General features: G+C 33.7%; 1 long non-coding RNA gene across 1 annotated transcript in view; it reads left to right on the top strand.

Annotated features, from left to right (window-relative positions):
* The first annotated feature begins 237 nt into the window (after window positions 1-237).
* The window catches only part of LOC140261650 (uncharacterized), a 33,137-nt gene continuing 16,192 nt past the window's right edge, over window positions 238-17,182 (top strand). The window contains exons 1-2 of the long non-coding RNA XR_011905756.1: window positions 238-302; window positions 16,290-16,339. This is a non-coding gene — a long non-coding RNA (uncharacterized lncRNA). The remainder of the gene's footprint in view (window positions 303-16,289; window positions 16,340-17,182) is intronic.

Below are 17,182 nucleotides of genomic sequence, written 5' to 3' on the forward strand. Positions count from 1 at the left end.
AAATGCAAACTATCTTAGTACTCCCCAAGAAAGTACTTTCACCAAAAGGAAATCTGTAGCGAGTAAGAGAACTTCAAGTGCTTCACATGATATCTTGTTCAAAATGAGTCACACAGAAAACAGCACTTGCTACAGAAATTTTATGTGATGCTTGACAATACAACTGGAAGTCGTATCTTGTGAAGCTCCTCCCATCAGTCAGGCCGAGAAGCAGAAGTAAAATCATTCTCCACTGACGTCAATGGGAGTTCTGCCACTGTCTGAGACCAGGGCCAGGAGATCACTCCAGGATTTTTTCTCAGGTGATTTATCATAACTTTTTTTTTTTTTTTTTTTTTTTTTTTTATTTGAAAACTTTACAATTAAGCGCCCACTTCTTCTTTTTCTATATGGCATTTTAACATATTTCTATTGCTTACATTTTTATTTTTTTTTCTACTAGCTGAAATGTATGTTATAGCAAGATTTAAAACATGAAGGTGAGTATTGAAATCATGCTGCTGTATGTTCGCTAGCATGTGTTATTTACCCTTCTAATTGTGGTTACTTCTACTTGTATTAGTGGGTGTCCTGTGGATTTTCAGGGAATTTGGATCTTCATTTTGTGGTTCCAAGTCATGACCAACTTTTCAGTAAGAAATCCTCCCATTTACAGAGAGGTAATTTTTGGAGCCAAGGGTAATGCTACTTCTGTTTGTTGAATCACAATGTTATAGTTTAATTTCTGTATCTGAGAGCACAGACACTAACAGCAACAGAAATTTACCAACCATAACATGGTTAGCATGGACTTTCAGGTGTTCTAACTAAATGTCATGAAACAAAAATAGTCCTACTTACCATAAAAACAAACAAACAAACAAACAAACAAACTCTACGGAAATAATTAATTTTCCAATAGCATAGGTTGAAATGTTCTGGCAAGAGTATATATCTCTTTTCCATTTATCACATCACATTTTTGCTTATTAATTAGTAGGCATTTCATTGCACCATGGTATTTCGTAAATATTTCAAAGAAAATGGATGAGTGTTCTGGTAGTCTTCAGCTTATGAGCTATTGAACTAACAGTGGCTTAGTGAAGAAATACAACATGGGAATGCACTTGTTTCGGTGCTGTCCAATGACATTCTAGGATTTCAAAAGTTCTCTTTTTATTCCAATTTTGCTCTCAACTGAAATCAGAATTATATGCAAAAATTCAAGAAGCAGGTGGAACTGAAATTACTGCTAAAATACCTGTATCTGATTTTTCCTCATTAATCATCCCACATACAGAACTGGCAAATCTAAATAAAAATCCTTTATATAAAGTACTTCTTTGAACATAAAAATTAAAATTTCAGCCTGACTGATGAAAGAGAAAAATAAAGATGACTGAGCACTGCTTACTGCATAACATTTCTTTCCATCCAAAAACTGAAGAGCTAGGAAGAGCTAGCAGGATATGAAAAACATGTCTTGTTCTCTTGAGTTATCATTGGCTTCACACCAGTGTTTTGCAAGAACCAAGGACAGTTGTCATTATTTCTTGGCTTAAGGAAATTTTGTCAGCTCAGCTCTGCTCGGTTGAAGGACAAAACTGTTTCTAAGCTGTTATTAATATTTTATAAATATATTTGTGTATAGAGGAACTGATATCTGTATTTTATATTCAGTTCAATATCCAAGAACTGTTAACTGAAGCTTCACATATGAAAGGGAAATAATAGAGCACAAAGACATTCTTTGTACTTCTAGCAAAGGTCAATTTACTAATCCAGTAAAAAATGATAATTGTGATCCTGTTCTGAGAAAATGTTAATTTTCATGATCTTAAATTATTTACCAATGGCTAGAAAGGATTCTGATAAAGAAACAATAATTATTAGTTTTAATAATGTAGCAAAGTGATTATTTAATTATGCTAATGATTAAAACTTTCCAGAGTTCTAAGAAAATCTTAACAAGGATCTTTAAGGCCAGTAAAAATTATGAAGTATCATGTTACTGTGCTCTTTCATTTGTCAGTACTAATGGGAAAAGGACACCAACAGTACTGTAAAACAGATAATTCTCATGATTTTTAAGGGCCTACAGGTAGTATAATTAATTTAAATGAAGGAGCATTTTAGTGTTTACATACTTAATTGTAGCTAGCAAATGATAGAACTTCAGCAACTGTAATTCAACAACTTGATACAAAGAACAGTATAGCAAATCAAACAAATTCTGGAGTTATTTGTGTGGGTAAAGCATTTGAAGTTTAAAAATATATTTCATTACTTGATATAACAACTGATCATAGAAGCAGAATTTCCACCTGCATCTAGCTTCCAAGAGATATTTTAAAAGTGAAATAGAAGCATTCTGCTGTTCACACATGTACAGAGCCACATTTTGTGAAGACAAGAGAAAATATTATAATAAATATAAATCAGTGTTTTTAAGAACACAACAATCATCTAGCAGCTATTAATATAAAGCTATCACAGAAAACAGCTTCAAGAAATGAGTGAAGAGTTTAGCATCAGGAGGACTGTATCTTGCTTTTCTCTTTAGGGAACTGAAAAAGCAGTCCTCGGGCTCATCACAGAAAAGTTATATATGCATTACTATGATGGCTGGAAGCTATCTAAGGGACACTGTATACACCAAAAAGATTGTAGAGTTCAGTATGGAGGCAATATCATTTTCTTTCAATAAACAGTTTATGTTGTGTTTTGGTTTTAATTCATCGTGTTAATCTCAAACAGGGTCTAGGAATTTATCTTCTGATAAATACTGTTTTCTCCCTTTAGAGACACTTATATGTGATATATGGTGCAATGGGTTTATAACTATACAAAGACTAATGGAACACTTGTGGAAATCACAAAGATTGTAATATTATCAGATGTGAATGCTGGAAAGCAAGAAATTTATACCCTCCCACCCCACTTGCCTCCTCCAACACAACACAACAAAACAGAAGGTAAAACAAGACACAACACAACAAAATAGAAAATGGGAAAAGACAGACTGGGAATAACAAATGAAGTATATAGAAGTTATACTTGCAGACAGAAATACTTCCTTGATTCACTGTGTTAGAACTGTATCTACTTATAGTTAAAACAACAGGTGGATGAGTCAGTATTAAATTAACAATTTAATTAATTTTAATTAATCGTAATTAAACAAAAAATGAACAAACAGAAATTTGTCTCAATTCATGGACCAAAACATATCATGAAACCAAACTCATAATAATATGGAAAAGAGGGCAAGCAGTGAAAAAGAACAGCTACTGAAGTATTAGATCCGAGAGACTCACCCAATATGGAATATGAATATCATTTTTTTTTCTTATCTATCTGCATTTTTTTCCTATTAAAACTAACATAGTTCACTTGTATCACTTGTATTCTAAAGAAATGATTTCCCAAATGCAAAACTAGTTAAAATTACATGAGCATTATTCTACAGTATTAAGTATCATTACCAACACGCTCAGCTAAAATTAAAAAAAAAAAAAAAAAAAAGAGTTACTTATTGTTTGTGAAATTTTGTTCTTTCTTTGTGAGAATGAATTTGGAAAGTGAGAGTAGATTAAAAAAATGATAAAAATGGCACAACCTAATAACCTGATAACTGATACCAATACTTTTCTAGAATAGAAGTTGAGGTCAGTCATTGTATTACTAATTCTTTCTTTCTTCACTTCTCTCTTCGGGTACTTTTAAAATGAAGCCTACGATGTGTATGTCACATATGCACTAAATACTTATGAAATGAACTCAACTGTTAAGTTTCCGTCTTTGACAAAATATTATACACTGCCATCTCCATACTGACTTGGATCTAGTCCTCAAAATGTCCTTGGCTTGAGAATGGCTTACAATAAAGTCTTGAGCCAAAGCAGGCATTTTCTTGGCATCAGGTAGGACTGTCTTTGCCCATCCAGAGAAAGTGTTGCAATAAACAGGGCTCAATTCAACACTTATTTATAATTTTAAACAATAAAGCCATTAACTATTTACTCATTCCTTTGTAAAAAGAAAAGAAAAGGTTAACGTCTTACTGAAGAACTATAGAAGCCAGCTACAGTGTGAGAGGGTGGTATAGAGAAGGGCAGGTTGTGAGTAAAAGGAAACAGTGATGGTAACTGCTGTTTAAAATACTGACATAATTATTTTATACTGATATATAATTGTTGGTAATTTCTTTCCTTTATTCAGAGACCAAAACCAAACCAAAAGTGAAACAATTCTGTCAAAATAATTCACCTAGCTTAATTTATCCACGCAGCCCTGCACTAAGTAATTCCATAAATGTGTTCTGCCAGTTTTCAGGAAGACACAAAAGCTTAAGCTTTCTCAGTATATTGATTTCTTGCTGAGATAAACATAAGTTTGGTGTCTTATCAGGGAGTTTTAGGGAACTGTATTTTATAAGGTCCTTTCATGAAAGCAATCAGTCAGACAGCATGACTGCTTTAAAAATGAGAAGGAATAATGGTGGCTTTACACTCACACAATAATTAAGATGCAGGATCAGTTTATAAACAGCAATATTCAGGATATGTTTCCTATTATAATTTTTTTTTAAAAAAACAATCCAGAACCCTATTCGGCAGGAAAAAATAAATGAAAAACAAGAAACAAAGACAAAAACTTAACACTTTGAAGTGAACTCAGCTTGGACTATTTCTGTAGTATTACATCACTGCTGGGAAACTACTGTACTGTGGTCATTTACTGGAAAACTAAATGCATAGAATTTGGAAGACATAAAAATTTAATAAACTGAAGGTAAAAGCAGTGAACTATGCTAAAGTCAATTTCTGAAACATTTCAATTAAACTCAACTAATTTATATACAGAAACCAAAAGTTGTCCTGAGAATTTTCTCCTTCTTGTCACGGTTACAGACAGATTAAATGCTTCCAAGAACTATCATTTACATTTATTTGACTTACTCAATCTTTCATTTAATGTCATTAGCATATGGTTAACCTCAAATATATTTAACACCAATTTTACAGCTTAAAATAAATCCAATGTTCCAGCTCCATTTATTTGTTTCAAAGCCCAAACTGTGGGCCAAGGAATGGTTCCAGTGTGCTATTAAAATCAATGAGAATCTTCTGTTGACTGCGGAGCATATTGACTCAAGCCACCCATCCAGAGCCCCAGGTGTCAGGTTGTACAACTTAATTCATGTGCTTCAGTCAGTGAATTTGTTTCCTTGTAGAACCACAGCTCTGGTGCCTTGAGAAATAGCATAATATCATAATAGAGGATATTCCTTGTCAGTTTTTCTGGAAGACTGACTGGACACATATGGTTAAACATTGCTAATCATTAATGACAGCTGTGCAATGAAATGCATCACAGCAAAAAGATAAAGGAGTGTCACAATATGAATAACCACTGGTGCCCCAGAGGCAGAGTGGCCTCCAAGCCAGTAGCCTTTCCTCTGCAAGCTTCACCTGATCTTGCTTATGCCAGTGATACAGAAAGACAGGAAAGGAATAAATGGTCTTCCATACTTCATGTACAAAAAAAACTTAATAGAAATGTAAATATCTTACAACACTTTAACTTTTACATTGAAATCTATGACTCTCCATATAACGTGGCACTGTCACTGTGACATGGAATTGCCAGAGTGCTTAAAGCTTTGTCTTCTACCATGTTGTTGAATCATAACATGCTTTTGTTTCACAACTAATTAGTGAGTGCATTCAAATGTGTCAGCAGCTACTTAAATCTACATTAGCTGTCCCAGCTTCCTGAACAATCCTTTCAACCTGTTGAAGGTTAACATGAAACCAGCGGTGCAGTTTCAGTGGTGTGATTCACCTTTGCTTAAACCTCCCTGACAAATGAGAAGTTAGGTCAGAGATATGTATGATCTTAACATGCTGTATGTATGCACATGAAATGGCAAAATGTAAGATTATCTGATTAATCTGCTAATATACCTGATAAAAAAAAAAAAAGCAGCTCTAGCCCACATCAAACAGTAAAGTCAGATGTTTTCAATGTAACTGTCTGTAGATATATAATTATATTTAAGCCTCTATGGTTGTATTTACTCTCATAGTGCTTTATAAGTGGATATTTGGTATAAAAGATAGCATAGTAAACCTGGGTATAGACGGACAATGAATGCATTTTTTATACCAAATTATTTCAAAAAATTAAGTAGATTTTTCTCCCTTCTGAGGCTGAACAACCTCATCCCTCCCATAAGGTCAAAGGTATATTTCAATGCTGGTTGCAAGCAATGGTTTCTCAAGAGCAATTAGATATGTAAACTATTTGTACTGCATAATCCTTTTTTGTCTGTAAATACTGGCAATTCTTGTAGATGTACCCATTATGGAGCAACTTAACTTTTTATTTAATTGTTATTTTTCATTCCTTAGCATGTTTTTAGCCATATCAGAGTTCAAAATCAGAACAGAGTTAATCTAAATTCATGTCCCTAAGCATATGAATGATTTCTTTCAACTCAGTCCCATGAGGGTATTCCAAGTACTCCTTTTTTTTTTTTTTTTCAACTTTCATTTCCGTCCACTTGCCTTCCACTTGCACAGAAGACTATTTTTTTTTCCACTGCAAATGTCAACATTTATTGCTTTGTTGGGCCACCCTTGAAGAAACAAAAATTGACCTAAGGTGTCAAATCTGCTCTATTCCTTTTCCTGTTCTCTCACCTTCTCCCATAAATTAAAGCAAAGTTAAATAAATACTTTTCTGTGAGTCATATTAGTACAGGTAGACCTCCATCAACATTTCCTTATGCCTTCTCATATAAGGTTTAAATGTATATGGGAAACTGTCAAGAATCTTTGTCACTCTTTCTATAAATTTGTCGTAAGCTTCAGTATTAATTACATTTATAGGTCATTACCAGTGCCCTACTCTATTTTTATTTTCCTAAGTAGTCACTCAGCTGGCTAATATATCTGAAGTTCAAATCTTACAGCTTGGAATACAGAAATTTATATTCAGTTATTATAGACTTGAAGGACAGCATTACTTCTAATTGCAGTATGATGCAATAACAACTCAGTGTTCTTTCTTTTGCAGGATCTTCAGCTTATTCCTCACTCACCAAAAAGGTGAAAAAATGCTGAATATTCAAACAGCAGTGGTTTTATGTGTATATATGTACATGATTTGCCAGGGAAAGAATGTGGTGAAAATTAAAAAAAAAAAAAGAAAAAAAAAAAAGAAAACGTATCATGATGCTTATATCAATACAAAACAAAATAAATGAACTGGAACGGGCTGCCCAGGGAGGCTGTGGATGCCCCATCCCTGGAGGTCTTCGAAGCCAGGCTGGATATGGCTCTGGGCATCCTGTTCTGTTGGTTGGCAACCCTGCACATAGCAGGGGGGTTGAAACTGGATAATCATTGTGGTCCTTTTCAACCCAGGCCATTCCATGATTCTATGAATGAATAAAAAAATCTTATTTTTTTTTTTCCCCAGTTTTGGGCCAGTCACTCATCTTACTCTGTATTTTTCACCATTACTCTGAATTGATTAAATTGCCGAATATAGCATTTTCTCAGCTTTTTTTCTGTCTCTTCACAGTAGTGATCTGGCCACAGTTTCCTTAGAGTAGAGAACTTGCTAGAGAGCTCCTCTCTAGGCTTTGTAAAGCCCTGAATATACCCTGGATCGCAGAGGTGTTACCAGAACACCAATTTACCAGAATTACCAGTTTTATGCAGTGTTATAATTTGAGGAAGGTTTTTAGAGAATCATTCGTATAAATTGTTTTCCAGAGAATCTGATTAAAAACTTAATAATGTAGAAATCTTGATTCACATCAAATCAACTGTGAATTCTTATATATATGTGTGTATGTGTGTATATATATTAAATAAAAAGCATTTGGCACAAATACCTGACAAGTAGAATGATTGTAATGACGTTTAGAGAAAAATAACAAAGTGACATATAGTGCTGAGATAAAAGAGTCCTACTGGATCTACATTATTGATACCTACAGTAATTATGATCTCTCAGCATTTCAAAGGCTTAGGATCAAAATAAATATATTTGTCCAACATTTCAAAATTAAAACATGCAAAAAAATTTTGAACAGTGTTTATGTAATATTAAGAATGTTATTATATAGCTGGAAGAAATACAGTACTATAAAAATCAATTGATCACATATAAAGACAACATTGTTTAGTCACCAGAATTTTAAAGTTGAAGAGAACTCAGAAATGTATTCCCATATCAGCATCAATTGTGCATAAGGCACAGAATACATCCTTTCACTCATTTCTTCTCCTATCATGACCAGTTTTCCTATTGGTATTGCAGAAACTCTCACAGTATTGAAGTTTAAGTATGTGCTACGTTTTGTAGGATTGTAGTTTGAACTGAAGGTAAACAAAGTTTTGTTGAATGTGTCACATAGGATTGTTCGATCTTCTTCACATGTGAATGTTTTGCAGTACATTTTTGGGCCTGGAAAAAACAGACCATGACTTTTGCTAGTGACATCACCTAGCGAAACAACAATAAAATTAACCTTTATATTTAGTACTTTGTGATAATAAGCAGTGGGTAATTCTCATTTATATTGTCTTTGATATTTAATTGTTAAAAAGAAAAAATCTGTGTGAAACTGTATTTCAGTTACTGAAGATGATAAAGGCTCATTCTCACAGAAATGGTTTTGCTGGCTCAATGCCTCAGTTCCACAGAATAAGTAAGAAGCCAGACTCCCTCTCATTTATTTTAATGAAAGCATTCTGAGATAATTTCTCCATATTTTTCTACAAAGATGCACATGCAAAGCAATTTTAAGACATACGTGAGACTTACAGGATTTCTACAAGACATGATGAACTTACACTGCATTTACAATATAAAAGGAATTTACCATATAGTCTGTTGATTCATATCAGTTCACAGTCAGATTACACTTTCATGCCATAAATAACTTCATTCCACATACACTTGAGAAAGCCTAAGCAAAAATTTGTTACAGGATTTCAGACCAACGTACCAGAGTCGAAGTGATCACAATCCATCTCCTTTATGCGCAAAAGCAGCAAAAATCATGAGTAGTACTGCTGGCCTAGAGATCATTGATTAGAATGGAAGATTAAATCACCTGAAATAGCATTGAAAAGTACTGAACTAATGAAGAAGGTTAGTTCGTGTCTCTAAGAACTAAGCATATATGCTTTTTCTTGGCATAACACATTGTAGAACACCAATACTAGAACATACAAGCTACTATGGAAAATTTGTCATTGTTCTGTATGCCAAGGAAGACAAAATATGTTCTTGTTTCCATTGACACTGGTACCTATACATGCTACCTACCTTATTTTGTATTCTTTGTACAACCCCCACCCATATCAATATCCCTGTTGTAATAAACTCCAAGTAGTACGGAAATCACTACACGGGCATTTGATCTGGATTAAAAAAATAAAAATAAAAACAGGCAGATTTAGGAAGTATTTCCCAATAGCAAGGAAATGCATACATTTATATATTTATTTCATATTTTTTATCACCTTCATTGTTGTAGTATGGCTATTGTTATAATTGCTCTCTAACTGCACTAATACTTTTGTCATATATGAAGAATTTAAGCAGTGAAAATGAAGAGATTATCTGTACTTATAAGACTGTGCTAAATGTGTGATTAACACCGTGATCAGTAAAGCTGGCTAGGGTCTTCTTCATAGAAAAAGCTAGGTATTTTCACTGCAATCTCCCTTCACAAAGGAGATGGGAAATATCAGCTCAAATAGTCTGGGCAAACTGAAAGGAAATGCAAATAGTCTCATGGAAGAAAGTATTTGGAAACCTGGATGACAAGGAAGGCTAACATCAACACCCACCTCATCAAGTAGGTAGAGTAGGTAGAGGCAGCTTGCATAGTTTCATTAAGAGTACTCTGAATTATATTAACAACAACAACAACAACAACAACAACAACAAAAAGCTTCGTTACTTATTTTTGAATACTGAAAAAAGCCTGACCAATACCTCTGAAGGGAGTAATAAATATTTTGCAACAGTCAAGGTTATCTGCAGATGTAATTTATTTAAGAACAAGTGTGCATCTTCTCCTTGGCATCAGCAGAGCTTTCTATGTACTGGCACAAGCACATAGAAACTGTTTTAAAAGCAGTTTGTTGAGGAAGACATTTCTGTTCTTTCAGATGAAATGTACTCCCTTTTGTTGTAATCCTAGATTGCATAACCCAGTGGGTACACACAAGAATAATGATAAACAGCACAGAAATAACAGCAACTTACTGAGCATGATCATTTATTCTTAGAGGTAAGTATATGATTCTTTCCTAGCAACCAGAGACAAAACTAGTCTTCAAACAAGTTCTTCAATACCTTCTAATTTACAAAATAATAAGGAAGTTATCTTAGATAAGAAGAAATAAATTATCATAAGGAAAAAAAAAAAAAAGTGTTACACAGTTAATTAATGTGGAAATTATATTTTTATTAGAAGTCTGTACGTTTTTACAGTGAAGAACTGGCTTTCCAGTTCTGGAACTCTTTGACAAAATAGACTTAAAGTACCTTCAGCAGTGAGAGAGTGTGAAAGTGAACATTCTTTAGTGTCCTGTGATATTCTGAGAAAATGTATAATTGAGACCCAGGGCGCAGTTTTGCAGCACTGTCATTCAAATGAGCCCTAGGGTCTGCACAATTCAAGCAGTCCCCTTTGTAGAAAGGCCAGCCACCATCTCCAAAATAATGTCAATGAGCATTATTTGATACTTGCAACACTTTTTTTTTTTTTTGTTATCACTTTCTCTGGCCATAGGATTTTACCAATGGGAAGAGTTCTGTCTGTATATAAACAGACATTTTCATTACAAAATGTAATTACACTATTTCTGTAGATAGAGATGAATATCTGGATATAATGCATTAGAGCAGGTAAAGGTCTTTTAGCCATGTATGGACAAAGAATACAATTCAAACACGGGATAGCTCAGCACAGCATCCTATTGCTCACTGTGATATGCATCTCCTGCACCCATTCTAACTGCATATATCTGTAAAAGCCATTTACCAACAAGAGAGAGCTGAGAATTTTCTTTACAGCTTTACATTGCAAAACACAAAGGCTGTTTCACTCTTGAAATAGTTAAGCTTTTCATTTCTGTACTACTGCACATTATGAGTTAGCAGTACAACAGCAATGTGAATTTGTGTGAAATTCCCCTCAGTTCAGGTGTTAGTTAGCAGTCAGTTATTTAGTGGGGACTCCCAGTGGAGACCTATAAAACTGACCTGAGCGTTCCCTGCTCATAATAACTTCTTTTCAGAGCAAAGTCGGGAAGGCTTCCTCACTATTCATCAAAGGTGTGTTAGTGTTTATCCTGGCACTGCAGTCTGGGACAAAGACCTGCTGACTGCTTCAGCTCAGTGTGTAATGTGCTATGAAAAGGGAGTTCAGAGCATGAGGCCCGAGTGTGTTCTGTAGACCAGAATTTAAGCCATAACTAATGGAAAGCTGGAATTGTCAGTTCAGGCTTGGGTTGTGATGTGAGAGCTATAGTAGCCATAATGAATCATTTTATATCAAGTAGATCCTGCACCAGTTTCATAGAAGCTCTCCTCTTAGCCTAAGGCTAAGATTTTCTCTCAAACTGCACTGGCATCATGTAGCAGGAGGTGCACTACTGTGACCAGGAGCAAGTGCCACAGCACACTCTACATAGATCTACCTTCAGAAAAGCTTCAGAAGAAATTCCTCAATGGAGAACCTGCAAAAACTCAGTACCGTAACCTTACATTCTTGGCATCTGCAAGTAGCCTAATCTTATCCTCATGATGTTTTATTTCAACACCAAACAAACAAACAAAAAGTTATTGAGAAATCTGCTCATTGCCATTGAAAAACACTGAAAATTTCTCATACTTTCAACTCCTGTATTTCAAGTTGGTCTGCTTAAGAACGCCTACCATAAATTTTTGAAATAAGATGAACAGTTCCATTATACTTTGGCAATTAATAATATGCATTTTTTTATTCAGCACAAGATTTCTGTCACCATGTCTCTGACGTATTGTTAGTTCAATTTTAAATTCTTTCTTACATTGGCATTTAAAAGAAGTCCCCTTACCACTGAAGTCCCATTTCCATTTGTCTCCCAGCATTTCAAGAGGACATTTGACAATTATCTGACAATTGAAAACATTGTTGAAAGTTCAAGCTTACTCCCCAGAAGCCTGTGGCTGTTGCAAATAAATACTTCTTTTACTGGAATTGGAAAGTTAGAGGGCTTATATGTGTTACTCTTCCTTTCCTCTTCATTTCTTTAGCAGCAACAAAAACAAAAAGGAAGGAGAAAAAATGAGCAAGAACTTAGAAGGGGTAAAGAAATTAAATTTGGAAGTAGTAGCTTTTTTCTCAGTTAAAGTTTTAAAAAAACTGAACATTAAAATATGTTTTAGTTTTAATCCACTGTAACTGTAGCACAAACAACTAAATTCTTTGACTCAGCTCTCTTTATTATACGAAACTTCAGAACATTTACTACAACTTCATGGTGTGTTAGCACTGAGCATAGAAGGGAGAAAAGACAAAGGGAAATGTGCAATGAGAAGTGCCATCTCTTATGTGCTGTTTCAATGCACTGGGATATTCTATAATGTTTTCTCAGTTTGTTTTCATAAAAATTTGTGTGCTCTGTGTTAAATGTGAATTCTGGCTTGAATAAGTTCCAAAACTCACAGTGAAATATAACAATGACTGCCAAAATTGTAGACAGCTGTAAATCAAGCCCACTAAGTATTCCTGCTGTCGCCACCTAAAACAATAAATTGGCCAGGTTCTCTTGAAATGTGACCACAGTGTCTCAAAATTCAATGTGTGCTATCTGGCCCAAGCTGAAAATCAGTAATATTCTAAAATTAAATAGACTTTTGTCTAGACTTATTGCAAAATTTTTCAGTGCAGGAAATTATGCAGTGAAGGCTTACTCTGCACTGACCAATGTTTGCCCATTTTTTAGATTTCTATTCATAATTTATATCTACATTATTATATAAAATATTTTACAACTGAATTAGTGCATAGTAGTCTAAAATTCTTTCAGAACAATTGTATGTCTACCCAGTATGATGTTTGTTGGCATACTCAAGTCAAGAAAGATGTTGCTAATCTCTAAGAGTTCACTCAGTTTTCCCAGGAAAATGTTTGCCACAGTCAAGTCAAATGATGTTGATGGAGATGTAGTGTGCACATTTAGGGATGAGAAGATTTTTACTGAGTAGAAAGAAGATTTTCTTCCTGTTACACTTTCTAGATATCCCTCCTCTAGAAGTTTAACTCAGAATGTCTGGTTTGTTGTTTTTGTGGGTTTTGTTTTTTTCCTTGTTAATAAGTGTTTGGCACTTAAATTGTTAGTTTGTTCCTTTAAATAAGAACAAGTGCCTTCTAGCCATTGTTTAACAGATGTACTCATGTCTTCAGTCAGGTATAAATTCAGTTCTTAAACTGTTGTCCAATCTCATCTGCAGAAGGAAGCTAAATATTATGGAGCTATGAACATTTCTATAAATATGTAAATTTCAAGTCACAAAATTAAGTAAAAACTGTATACTTTTGAGCTCATAAATTCTACCCATGTAATTCTTAATGGTAAGACCTTCTTGAATTGCAGTTCTGTAACTTGCATTCATTTTGCTGAGGGGAATAAGTAAGCCAGTTTACTTCTTTATAATTACTTCCTCATGCCTTATGACAGCATTAATAGATTGAAGACAATATATGTGAAAAACTAAACACAGAATTTATTTTAACATTCACTAGCACACTGCAAAGAAAATGAAAACAACATGAAACTGCTTTACTGTTGCTAGAAGTACAGTTTGCAGTATCAACAGTTCCTTATCAGGAAGTGTTGTTTCATATTACCAAAAGCACGTGATGACTTATGAACGCAAATTCCAGGCTTTTAAGTACCTTGAATGATTACTAAAGTTCACCAAAAAGGTGTAAAGTATTACAATCATTGGACAATGGTTTCTTCACTTGCCTCCTGCAGCAGTAATCAATCTGCACAAAAAAAAAAAAAAAAAAAAAAAAGAGGTTAGATAATCACATGGAAGATTTGGCCTTATTTACATTCATAAGACTACCCTATGCTTCTAAAGAGACATAATTTCATTCTATTTGCATAGCTGTGAAGAACAAAAAATTGCATAGAAGCAGTTCTCCAGGTGCTCTGTATTGTGTTCGTGATAAACTGACAAAATCTTATCACTCTGTACAATTCCGTGATAAATTAATTAGTATGTAAGTTAAAATAATAGAGAAAACTTTGTTACTCTTCTAATTTTACCCTGGAGATATTCTGGATTCATGACAGATTTTTTTGCATTATCCAAAGCCCAAACATGTTCTTAAAATTCTTAGATTATTGTTCTCATATTTGGAGAATATAAAATGATCAGGACTTTTTTTTTTTTTTTTTTTACCAGTTAATAAGATGCAGTGGGACACAGAACACCTGGAGACAATCTGAGCCGTTGGCATAAGGTTCTAGTTTCTCACACTCTGTACCAGTTTTGCTTTTAGCTCTGGTAGTACAGTTCTAGCTTCTCTTGGGCTTTTTTTTCCTTACAACTCACTAGAAAGAGAACTTGTGAATTATTATTCATCCATCTTCTACACACTTGAAAAATGCAAAGAATGCAAACAAAGTTTCCTCTTGTAATTAGACATCACCACAATATTTAACAGAGTATTTCTGGAACCAAAAAATAGACATTGAGGAAATTCCATTAGCTGAGAAGTAGTAAGGGAAACCACCAACTTGTATTTTCTCACTTTCAGAAGAAAAAGCCGAATATAAAGTAATATCTTGCAACAGTGTTGGGGAAAGAAAGAAATTTAAGTATTTTAGATTTGTACAGGATTTTATGAAGTATTAGCAATCTTATAGAAAACATGGATACATATATATATATATATATATAGAAAAAAAATCCATCTCCTTTAAAATTAAACAGAACATGTTATGTTATGCACATTTTCTTTTAAACTGTGAAATCATTATTCATTTTTTTTCTGCAGAAAACTCATCACAAATTATATTTGCACACAGATCTTACTGTTACAGCCCTTGGGATCACTTGTGTTGTTTATAGGAATGAATTCATAGCTTTGTTCCATCCACTGACAGAAACTCAAAAACATGGAGCCAAATCAAAGTCTTGTTGAAGCCACAATCAAAACTCTCCACTGATTCAGCAAGAAGCAGAGCTTAATTGTAAACTCCATTCCATCACATTTTTTGAATAGCGCTATTGATCAGCAGCTGGGTGATAACTGTGACACACGACTTCTGTGACGAGGAGGAAGATCCAGAATGGGTTTTAGGCACCTTAAAGATGGCATTAACTGAAATCCAAAGTTACATTAGTTGGTTTATTTATTGCCTTACTTGGGAAGTGAGATCCCAGAGGGTATCTTCTAGCATCTCTAACCATAGGAAAACTGTGCTACTATTTCAGCATCACAGCTGCAAAGTTGCTTGTTAACATCCCAGGGCACAAGTCATATCTAAGCAAGAACAGGTTCCAGAGACCAGGTATTTCTTTTCCAAGTGCTTTAGCCTTGTAGGCATTCTTAGAACATGTCTATTTTATGCCAACAGGATTCAGCACAGAATTCAGTTGTAGTTGCTTCTCTTTGAAAAGTAAGGTAGTCAAAGAAATTGGCATTAATGTGAAGTAACTGTGAAGGAATGGAAGAACGTTCCAGTTTGCCCTGGAACAGATTGTTCTTAGAGAGTATAGTTAGGGAATGATTCTGCCTCTTTCCAAAATCCTGAAGAAAGAGCTTTCTAGACTGTTTTCTAAACTTTAAAACTTTAAAACCTTTAATAAAGAATTAGTTGCTTGAAAATATTAAAATGCAGAGTGAGCCGTCTACTATGTTGCTTGCTAGCTGTAGATCAACTTGAATATCCAGAGCAGAAATATGTATACATATATATATATATATATATATACATGTTTCACTGTATGATCAGGTGAAAAGTAGGGGAGGAGTTTTGCTATGGATGAATGTCCTTAGAATTTCAATAAATTATCTTATAATCTCTGACTGTGATGACTGAGAAGCAGGAGATTCCACACATTGTCAAGAATGCTTTAAAATTTGATAACAAACAAACAAACAAATAATAGAATGATAATGGCAGTTTCTAGTCCTTGACTCATCTGTCTTTTGTTTTCAAATTAAATAGAGTTTGCATTATATTCTAATCACAAAATCTTTTTACCAGGTCCTCTTTATTATGGATTGTGACTGTGGTCCTTCCTGTTTCTATCATGTGTAAGTAAAGTTGTGTTGAAATATCAATATTTACTTATTAGAATTAGTTCTCATAGATCTAAAATAATTTTTTATATTTTTTATATTTTTTATGGCTTTCATATGACTTCCTACTAAAAGTATGTATGAGTGTGCCATCTTTGAGATGCTAAAACATATGCATTTTGCTTTTTTTTGTTGTTCTATTTTATTCTTTTTAGATAGATCCCAGGTATGTACAATCTTCTTTCTAAATGGCCATGGGAGATTTTGTTATGCACTGATCATACTGACTATAAGTCTATTTAGACAAAATGAACCCAGATATTTTGCAAATATTAGGAAAATATTTCAAGTCTTAACTAGAGTACCTATGTCCAGACTTCAAATGAAAGCATAACTGTGTACATAATGATTTTCTAAATTTGAAGTTGAAGCTATCATTGTAGAAGTAATATTTCATGATTCCACAAAATTTTGTTCTTACTTTTGTAATAATTTTTTTTATTACAATTAAGAAAATATATATATATATATATATATAAAAGAAAAATATTCCAGGTCCTTCAAGACAGTAAATCTGACATATCAGTTCCAACTATTTTAACTTTTACATTTTTGTCTTTCTTTATGTATATTAGAAATATAAATGATAAAACTAATCCAAGAACTGTTGTCCCAGCTAGTTTATGAAAAGTATAAAATAATAGAACAACTCAGGCTGGATGAGACCTCAAAAGATTATCTGGTCCAACCTTTCTTGGAAAGGGAAACTTAAATGAGTTTATTTAGCATTTTTGTACTACAATTTTTTTTTTTTTTTTTATTATTATTTTGTATAGATTTTGGGAAATGAAATACAGA

This window comes from Excalfactoria chinensis, chromosome 1 (genome assembly GCF_039878825.1).
Source record: "Excalfactoria chinensis isolate bCotChi1 chromosome 1, bCotChi1.hap2, whole genome shotgun sequence".
Taxonomy (NCBI): Eukaryota; Metazoa; Chordata; class Aves; order Galliformes; family Phasianidae; genus Excalfactoria; species Excalfactoria chinensis.